The sequence below is a fragment of the Trichosurus vulpecula genome, chromosome 4 (genome assembly GCF_011100635.1).
Source record: "Trichosurus vulpecula isolate mTriVul1 chromosome 4, mTriVul1.pri, whole genome shotgun sequence".
Classification (NCBI taxonomy): domain Eukaryota; kingdom Metazoa; phylum Chordata; class Mammalia; order Diprotodontia; family Phalangeridae; genus Trichosurus; species Trichosurus vulpecula.
The window spans coordinates 370,215,506-370,223,381 of NC_050576.1; positions in this window are offsets into that span (position 1 = coordinate 370,215,506).

The following is a 7,876-nucleotide window of genomic DNA, read 5'->3' on the forward strand; positions in this document are numbered from 1 at the left end:
AATACAAAATAATTACTCAAGGGTAGGAGAAGGGCACTAACTACAGACCTCCTATATTATTTGCATTAAGAGCCTTGAAGAAAACAGGATTCTAAGAGGGGTAGGTGAGAAGAGAATGTATTCCAGACATGGGGGCCTACCCAGGAGGTATTGGTATGAGAGATAGAATGTCATGTGTAGAGAACAGTAAATAAGTCCATTTGATTGGAGCATAGAATTCATAAAGCATAAAATTGCAATAAGCTGGGAAAGATAGACTGTGGCCAGACTGTGAAGACTTTAAATGCTAAGCAGAAGAGTTTCTCTTTTGTCCAAGAGGCAAGAGCAGGTCACTGGAACTTCTTGAGCAGTCTGAATGCTCATACCTGTGATTTTGTGATATCAGTTTGTGAGCCATGTAGAAGATGGATTAGAGAGAGAAAAGGCTAGAGAAAGGGATACCAATTTAAAGATTATTGCAATGGTCCAGGTGAGAAGTGATGAAGGTCTGAACAAAGATGGAGGCAATGAGAAAAAATGATATAGGTGAGCAACACTATGTAGATAGAATGAATAAGACATGACAACTGATATAATATGGGGGAGGTAGAGTAAGGGAGAAGGAAGAGTTAAAGATGGCAGATCTGGCATTTACAAGATCACTGGTATCTTTGGAAAGAACACTGTCAGTTGTCACGAGGTCATAAACCAGGGCTAAGAAGTAAGTAAGAGGAGAGGAAGTAAAGACGACTAGAGTAGAACACTTTTTCTAGGAGTTTGATGGTAAAAGGGAGAAGAAACATTAGAGAACAGCTTCAAGGAATAGTAAGGTCAAGTGAAGGTTTTATTTTTGGTTTTTTATTTTAATTAATTTTTAGTTTTCAACATTCACTTTTATAAGATTTTGAGTTCTAAATTTTTCCCCCTTCTTTCCCTCCCCCCTTCCCAAGACAGCATGCAATCTGATATAGGCCATACACATACAATCATATTAAACATATTTCCACATTAGTTATGTTGTGAAAGAAGAATTAGAACATAAGGGAAAAAACACAAGAAAAAAAAAGAGAGAAAAAGTAAGTATGTTTCAATCTGCATTCAGACTCCATAGTTCTTTCTCTGGATAGCATATTACCTCAGGGGTCTTTTGGAATTGTCTTAGATCACTGCATTTCCGAGAAGAGCTAAGTCTATGATAGTTGATCATCACACAAAGTTGCTGTTACTGTGTACAATGTTCTCCTGGTTCTGCTCATTTCACTCGGTATCAGTTCATCTAAGTCTTTCCAGGTTTTTCTGAAATCTGCCTGTTCATCATTTCTTATGGAACAATTGTATTCCATTACATTCATATACCACAACTTAATTCAGCCATTCCTATTTTCTTTTGTTTTTTAAGGACTGGGGAGACCTGCAGGGAAGGAGTTGACTACATCAGCTCCCATTTCTGTGAAGATGACCCCCATATCTGTATATTCAGTCCTAGGATCTACTCTGAATTCCAGTTCCTCATCACCAACTGCTTAGTGAACATTTCAAATTGGATGTTCCATAGGCATTTTGAACTCAACATATCTAATACAGAATCCATTACCTTCCCCCCAGCCCCAACTCCATTTCTTCTGAACTTCCCTTTTCCTCTTAAAGGTACTTCTCTTTCTAGATATACAGAGATTCTCAATCTCAGAGTAATCCTACAAATCCAATCAAATTAACAAGTCTTATCAATTCCATAGCATCTCTCCCACCCATCCCCTTCTCTTCACTCATTCAGCCACCATCCTCATTCAGTCTATCATCACCTCTCACCTGAAATGTTGCAACATAGCCTCCTAATTGGTCTCCCTGACTCCTCTCTCCCCTCTCCAATCCATCCTCCACATTGCCAAAGTGATTTTCCTAAAGCACAAGTCTGACCATCACTCCCTTACTTAATAAACTTCCCTGGCTCCCTAAAAACTCTAGGATCAAATTTGGCATTTGAAGATCTTCACTTCACAATGATCTTTGATTATTATGCATTACTCTCTTTTATCTGTTCTTCGGCTTAGCCAAACTAGTCTTCCATTTCCTCACACACTATAATCCACTCCTATCTCTCTGCCTTTGCACTGGATGTTCCCCTTACCTAGCATGAACTTCCTTTTGCTTCTTAGAGTCTTTCATTTCCTTTAAAGCTCAACTCAAGTACTTTTACATGCTGCCTGCTCTCTCCAGCTGCTGGTGCCTTCCCCTGCTACAAATTAGCTTGTACTTATTTTGTATGTAGGTTATATGCCTATTTTTCTTCCTTAATAGACTGCAAGCTCCTTGGGGTCATGGACTGTTTTGTGTCTTTCTTTGAGTCCCTAGCACCTAGCACAGTGCCCCTAGGACAGAGGTGGGGAACCTGTGCCCTTGAAACCACATATGGCCCTCTAGGTCCTCAAGTACAGCCCTTTGACCTGTTCTGTGAAGTTTAGATTCAGTCAAAGGGCCATTCTTGAGGACCTAGAGGGCCACATGTGGCCTCGAGGCTGCAGGTTTCCCACTCCTGCCCTAGGAATTTAAGAAATGCTTATGGATTGATTGAAGATCAAATCATTAATTTATCAATGAGATATATGCCCACCAAAAGTGTTCTCCAAAATTGTGGAGAATGTTCTACAGAATCTAAGCAGAAGAAGGATCCCTTATGGATGGTAAGATTCACCAGATGTTGTTTGCAGATGACATTGTACTTACTGCATCTAGCTGATACAGTACACATGTGGTTCATCTTTAGTGAGAAAAAAAAGTTGGCTGCGATGAGTTTGGCTTGCTAATACTGGATTCATACTGGAAAAAAACAAGACATATGAAGAATGCATATGTCCCAGATTATGAAATGCATTTAGACAAGCAACCCTTTGAGTGAGCTATATATATAGACACTGCGAGTGGGCAGTGAGCTGGCTAGGCCCAGAATTGAAGATAACAGTGGACTAGATTGTGCTTGGAAACTACATAAATTTAACTTATACCATTTCAATGCCCCTTGTAAGCTGGAGAGTTGCACATTCTGAGCCTAAGGGTCCCCTGTGCCTTTGGGAAACCTGGAAGGACATAATGTATCCATAATGAAAGCACAGTTTGTGATTTTGACCAGTACAGCTTGTATGGTAGACAGGATGAAATGTGCCCCAAGTGTGGTCCAGCAGCTGCTGCTTTATCTGTCATGGGTCACAAGTGCAGACAAACGTATCCATGGTGACCTGACTGACCTAGGGAGGGTCGGAACTGTGGGATTAATGACATACCATTACAGGAGCAACCACAGTGAAGAGAACAGCTTTGACTACTGTAAGTATGTCCAAACTTCAAAACTTACAGACAAAATAGAATGTAAGTTTTTATTCCATGTCCAAGAAAAATTTGGGAGGTAATAGGAGGGAAAGTCCAACAACTTTTCTTTCTATGAGAAATCCAGGAGACTTCTTTTAGCCCCTTAAAGTTTTTTATTTTTACAGACTTTGCCCCCCAAGAATCATACCGTAGGCACCTTAGAAGAGAAGAAATTGATTCAGAGAACTTGCTAAATATAAAACAAGCCTTAAAGAACGAAGACTCATCATTCTTCACTTCTCTTTAACAGCAACTTGTGTAAATGAGTTTAGGAATCTAACAATACGTTGGAGAAAGTATCATGAAAGTCAGAATCTGGATAAAAATGTTTGGGAGATTTAACAAAAGATAAAGACTCTCAGAGTGCATGATCTATACAGAAATCTTGAATGGGGTAAAAATGTTTGTGGGTTGTTTTTGTTTGTTTGTTTTTGCATATAGGTGGTTCAGGTGAAAAACCTTTCCAGGACCAATGTATGCGCACAGCTGTTTTCCGTGAACAGGATCCTCGAGTCACCCAGGTAAGACAATAAGGGTCAACACCTTCATTGATGCTGATGTTCTTTTATTTCTCGTGTATATTGCAAAAAATTTTATGCCTTCCCCCACGGATGTAAATAGTTGGAAGCTGCTAAAGCAAATTTAGGCTTCTTGTCAAGGAAAACCTACTAATAGTTATAACTACCTGTAAGTGGAATGGAACGTCTTAGAAGTTAGTGCCTCTTTTGTTGGATTTTAGTATCAAACAAAGGCTGCATAACCACTTGTCAGGTCTCCTGTAGAGAAAATTCTTTTTCAGGAATGGGTTGAACAAGATGGATACTGGGGTGTCCCTTCCAAGTCTGAAAGTCTGTAGTTTTGTCCATTTCATTTATAATTCAGAAGATCCTCAAAGCCATCTGAATTTTCTGACTACACTTCTAAATAAGCCTAAGAAAAAAGTATTTTAAAAGCAGGCTGCTGGTGAAATGCCTCAATTTCCCCAAGCACCCCAAAATATTCTCTTTTAACTCCTCACTGTTCTTATTAGAAATTACCCTTAATTTTAGTCCTTTCTTTTCAGCATTGCAGAGGACATAAAAGGCATCTTCATAATTTTCAGAGCAGTCAAGTAGATAAGAGGGAAAGTATTTTTATTTTATGGGTGGATAAATCAGAGCCACACAGTGATCAAATATCTTGTTCAAGAAAAAAAAGTCAGTGGTAAAACTCGAAGTTTTGTAGCATGTTATTCCATTAGGGAATGAGTTTTATTTAATCTTATAGCACTCCCAATAGTTCTCCACATATTAATTGGTACTTAACAATTGTTTGTTGAAGCAGAAGATCAGTTCATGTTAGGAATGTACATATATACATGTATACAAATTCTCCCTCATAATAGCTGTGTAACCCTGGGCCAAGTCACTTAATGTCCCTGGAACTAGGTTTCTTCATCTCCAAAACAGGAAGATAACACCTATTCCCACAGAGTGATTGTGCAAGGATAAAATAGATAATACATGAAAATATGAGCTGTTATTATGACCTACCATTTTATAGTTTATAAAGCCCAATATAAGAATCATCCTCATAGTGCAACTATGTTCAAGGACTAGAGAAGTTAAGTGACTTACTTGCCATTGTCAGTCCCATAGCATGAACTCTTAAGTAATTTTAAAACAAGATTCCTATACATTTCTCTTCCCAAAGAGTTATGTTTCAAATTGTTGGTATAAAGCTCAAATTTCTCTAACCAATGATTTAAAGAGATATTACATGTGGTATTGGGGACAGGATGTTGATTGATACTCTGTCACCTTAGGAAGCCAATCAATAATAAAAAATTTCATTTGATGGGGGAGGTAGGGGAGGCAGATCTGCAGATTCATCATTGTAGGAAGCTCCAGCACAATACAGGTCCATCTTTCCTCAGATCAGACATGGTTATAATTCCCAATCTCTTCCCATCCCTCATGTAATTAATAAATTAATTAATTGGACATCTATTGAGCTGTATGGAAGCTCTAGAAGGTCTGATTTTACTGAGGAGGAAGCTGAGGATCAGAGAAGTTGACAAAATTTGGACTTAGGTTCCCTCATTCTAGAGACACTGTTCTTTTCACTCTATCACATAGCTTTGAAGTCCTAAATATTGACTATATAGTGCAGTCTAGAAGATAAACACAATCTAGAGAACTTTCTTAATAAGACACATATATCTCATATTATTTACATTGATAGTACCAGGACCAACATTCCTATTCTAGGCTTTTTCCAAATGTAACTATATTTTAGGGGAAATTACTTCATCTGTGCTATACCTCAATTAGTGTAACTAACAAGATGTTACCAGGCAGCCTTAATGCAGTTCTTGTTTTATTATGACACATACCTCTACATACTTTCAAAATATGCATATTGTTACTTTTCCCTTAATTGGCAGTATACAGAATTTGTTAAGCAACTGTTGTGTATAAACCTCTTTTAGGTCCTATGGGTGAGTCAACATTTAAATAAAACATGGTCCCTGCCCTGATGGAGTTTGCACTCTCTAAAAGACATAAATATAACTATAATATACAATAATATAAAAACAATAGTGTTGCCAAACCAAGTATGCAGTCAGAGAAGTGTTTTGATTAAAAAATTTGATAAAATTGCTCCCGTGTGACTTTGCATATATCATTTAAGTTGTCTGGAAGCTAGTTTCTTCATCTATAAAATAAAAGGAAGGTTGGAATAGATGATTTAAAAGGTCCCTTCCAACTCTAACGCTATAATCCTCAGCGGGGAACGGAATAGAACAAAGATTAAATACAAACAAAAGTAAGTAGTCAGATATATGTATGTACGCTGAGAGAGTATTTTCGCATATTCATTTTTGATAAGGACTCTAAGTGATTATTTTATTTCCATGGTGGCATAATGATATTTGTAAGTGAGGGTATATATAGATCAAGTATGTAGGTATGCTGAACAGGTAATATAATATTGTTTTCTTGGTCAACAGATATTACTGCTTTGCTTAAAAAACAAATCAAAATTTAAGAGTACCAAAAGTTGTCTTAATGCAATTTTATTTAATTGTTTTGTCTTCTAATTTATCTGATTTTCATACCAATCTTCTTCCAACTGGACATGGGAAAATTCAGCAACTTCATCAATGGTGCATTCCTTGAATTTTTAAAATAAATCTCTGGACTCAGAGATGCAAAAGAGAAATGGAGAGAGAGTAGGTCTAAAGTTTTATTTAATACTATACCACAGAGTTAATACTCCTGGATCACTACTCTGTGGCTTCATTAATATGCATACTAATGCACTAGCTCTGAAAGAGACACTGGGTGGGTGGAATTAAAGAGGATGACTTATTTGGAGTCTTCATTTTCTATGGACTAGTAATATATTTGTAACACCAACCACAGGAAATAGTGTAGGAAGGCTTGATGTCACAATAATACTTTATGCCTCCACAAGAGAGGGAAATTTTGTGTGTCATTATATCTAAACAGTAACCTAGTTGCTGCTATAATCTCTGACTAAATGAAGAGGGAAAATATGATGAATGAGTCATCTTTGATTCTTTAAAAATAATCTTGGCTCAGGAATGCCTAGAAAAAGTAGGGTCATAATTCTATTATCTGTATGTTCTGAATAATCCTAAATATATAGAAAAGAGCACAAAGATTAAATAATTCAGCACTGGGTCTGCTTTCTTTCTCTAGGAAAAATCTTCCAAATCTGAACCCTGCTTAGTATACTTAATTTTTACTTCTGACAAAGCCACAAACCAAAGGTTTGAAATCGATCTATTACATTTAAATGAAAAAAAAATCAACATTAGAATCCAACAATAAAAAGATACTTATTCTTCAACCTGCTCCATCCCTACTAGTTATTATATTTAACCAGTAAGAGTTTATTTGACATGGTCAAATGTGTGGTCTTGTCTTCTAAAGGTCAACAAATCTGTCTATGTCAAACCAGGAGGAGGAGGAAATTCCTAAGCAAGGAACTCGGCTCAGAAAATACAATACCATGTCTCCAATCCCCTGAAATTCAAGTCAGAACTGGAAACATAAGGATAAACTGCCATAAGGTAAAGAATTCCAAACTATATAAGACTATATATCATTGGAAATAGTGAATATGTGAAATTTAGATTAACAATCAGATAATCTTTATGCGTACAGCATTCCATGCACCTTTATCAGAATCAGTCAACAAAAACAGCCCCATAATCATCCTACAGCCTAAAAAATATTCCATTCACTTACTTCCCTTCATCATTCCCACAAGTTTGGCATATCATTACTACCTACAGGAAAACTCATGTACAGAACTAGAATTAACTTTGCCAAATTTTGAGGCTTGATCTGTATTAAATGTTTAGTCTATAAGCCCATAGACAGGGTTTTAAAATAAAGAACCACCTACAGCCATGGAGTAAATTTAATACGTCATATGTTATATATATGAGTCATATCTTATGTTGCATAAAAGCAACAAATCAATTTATTAAAACAATTTCGCCCTTACACCAGTAAATCTT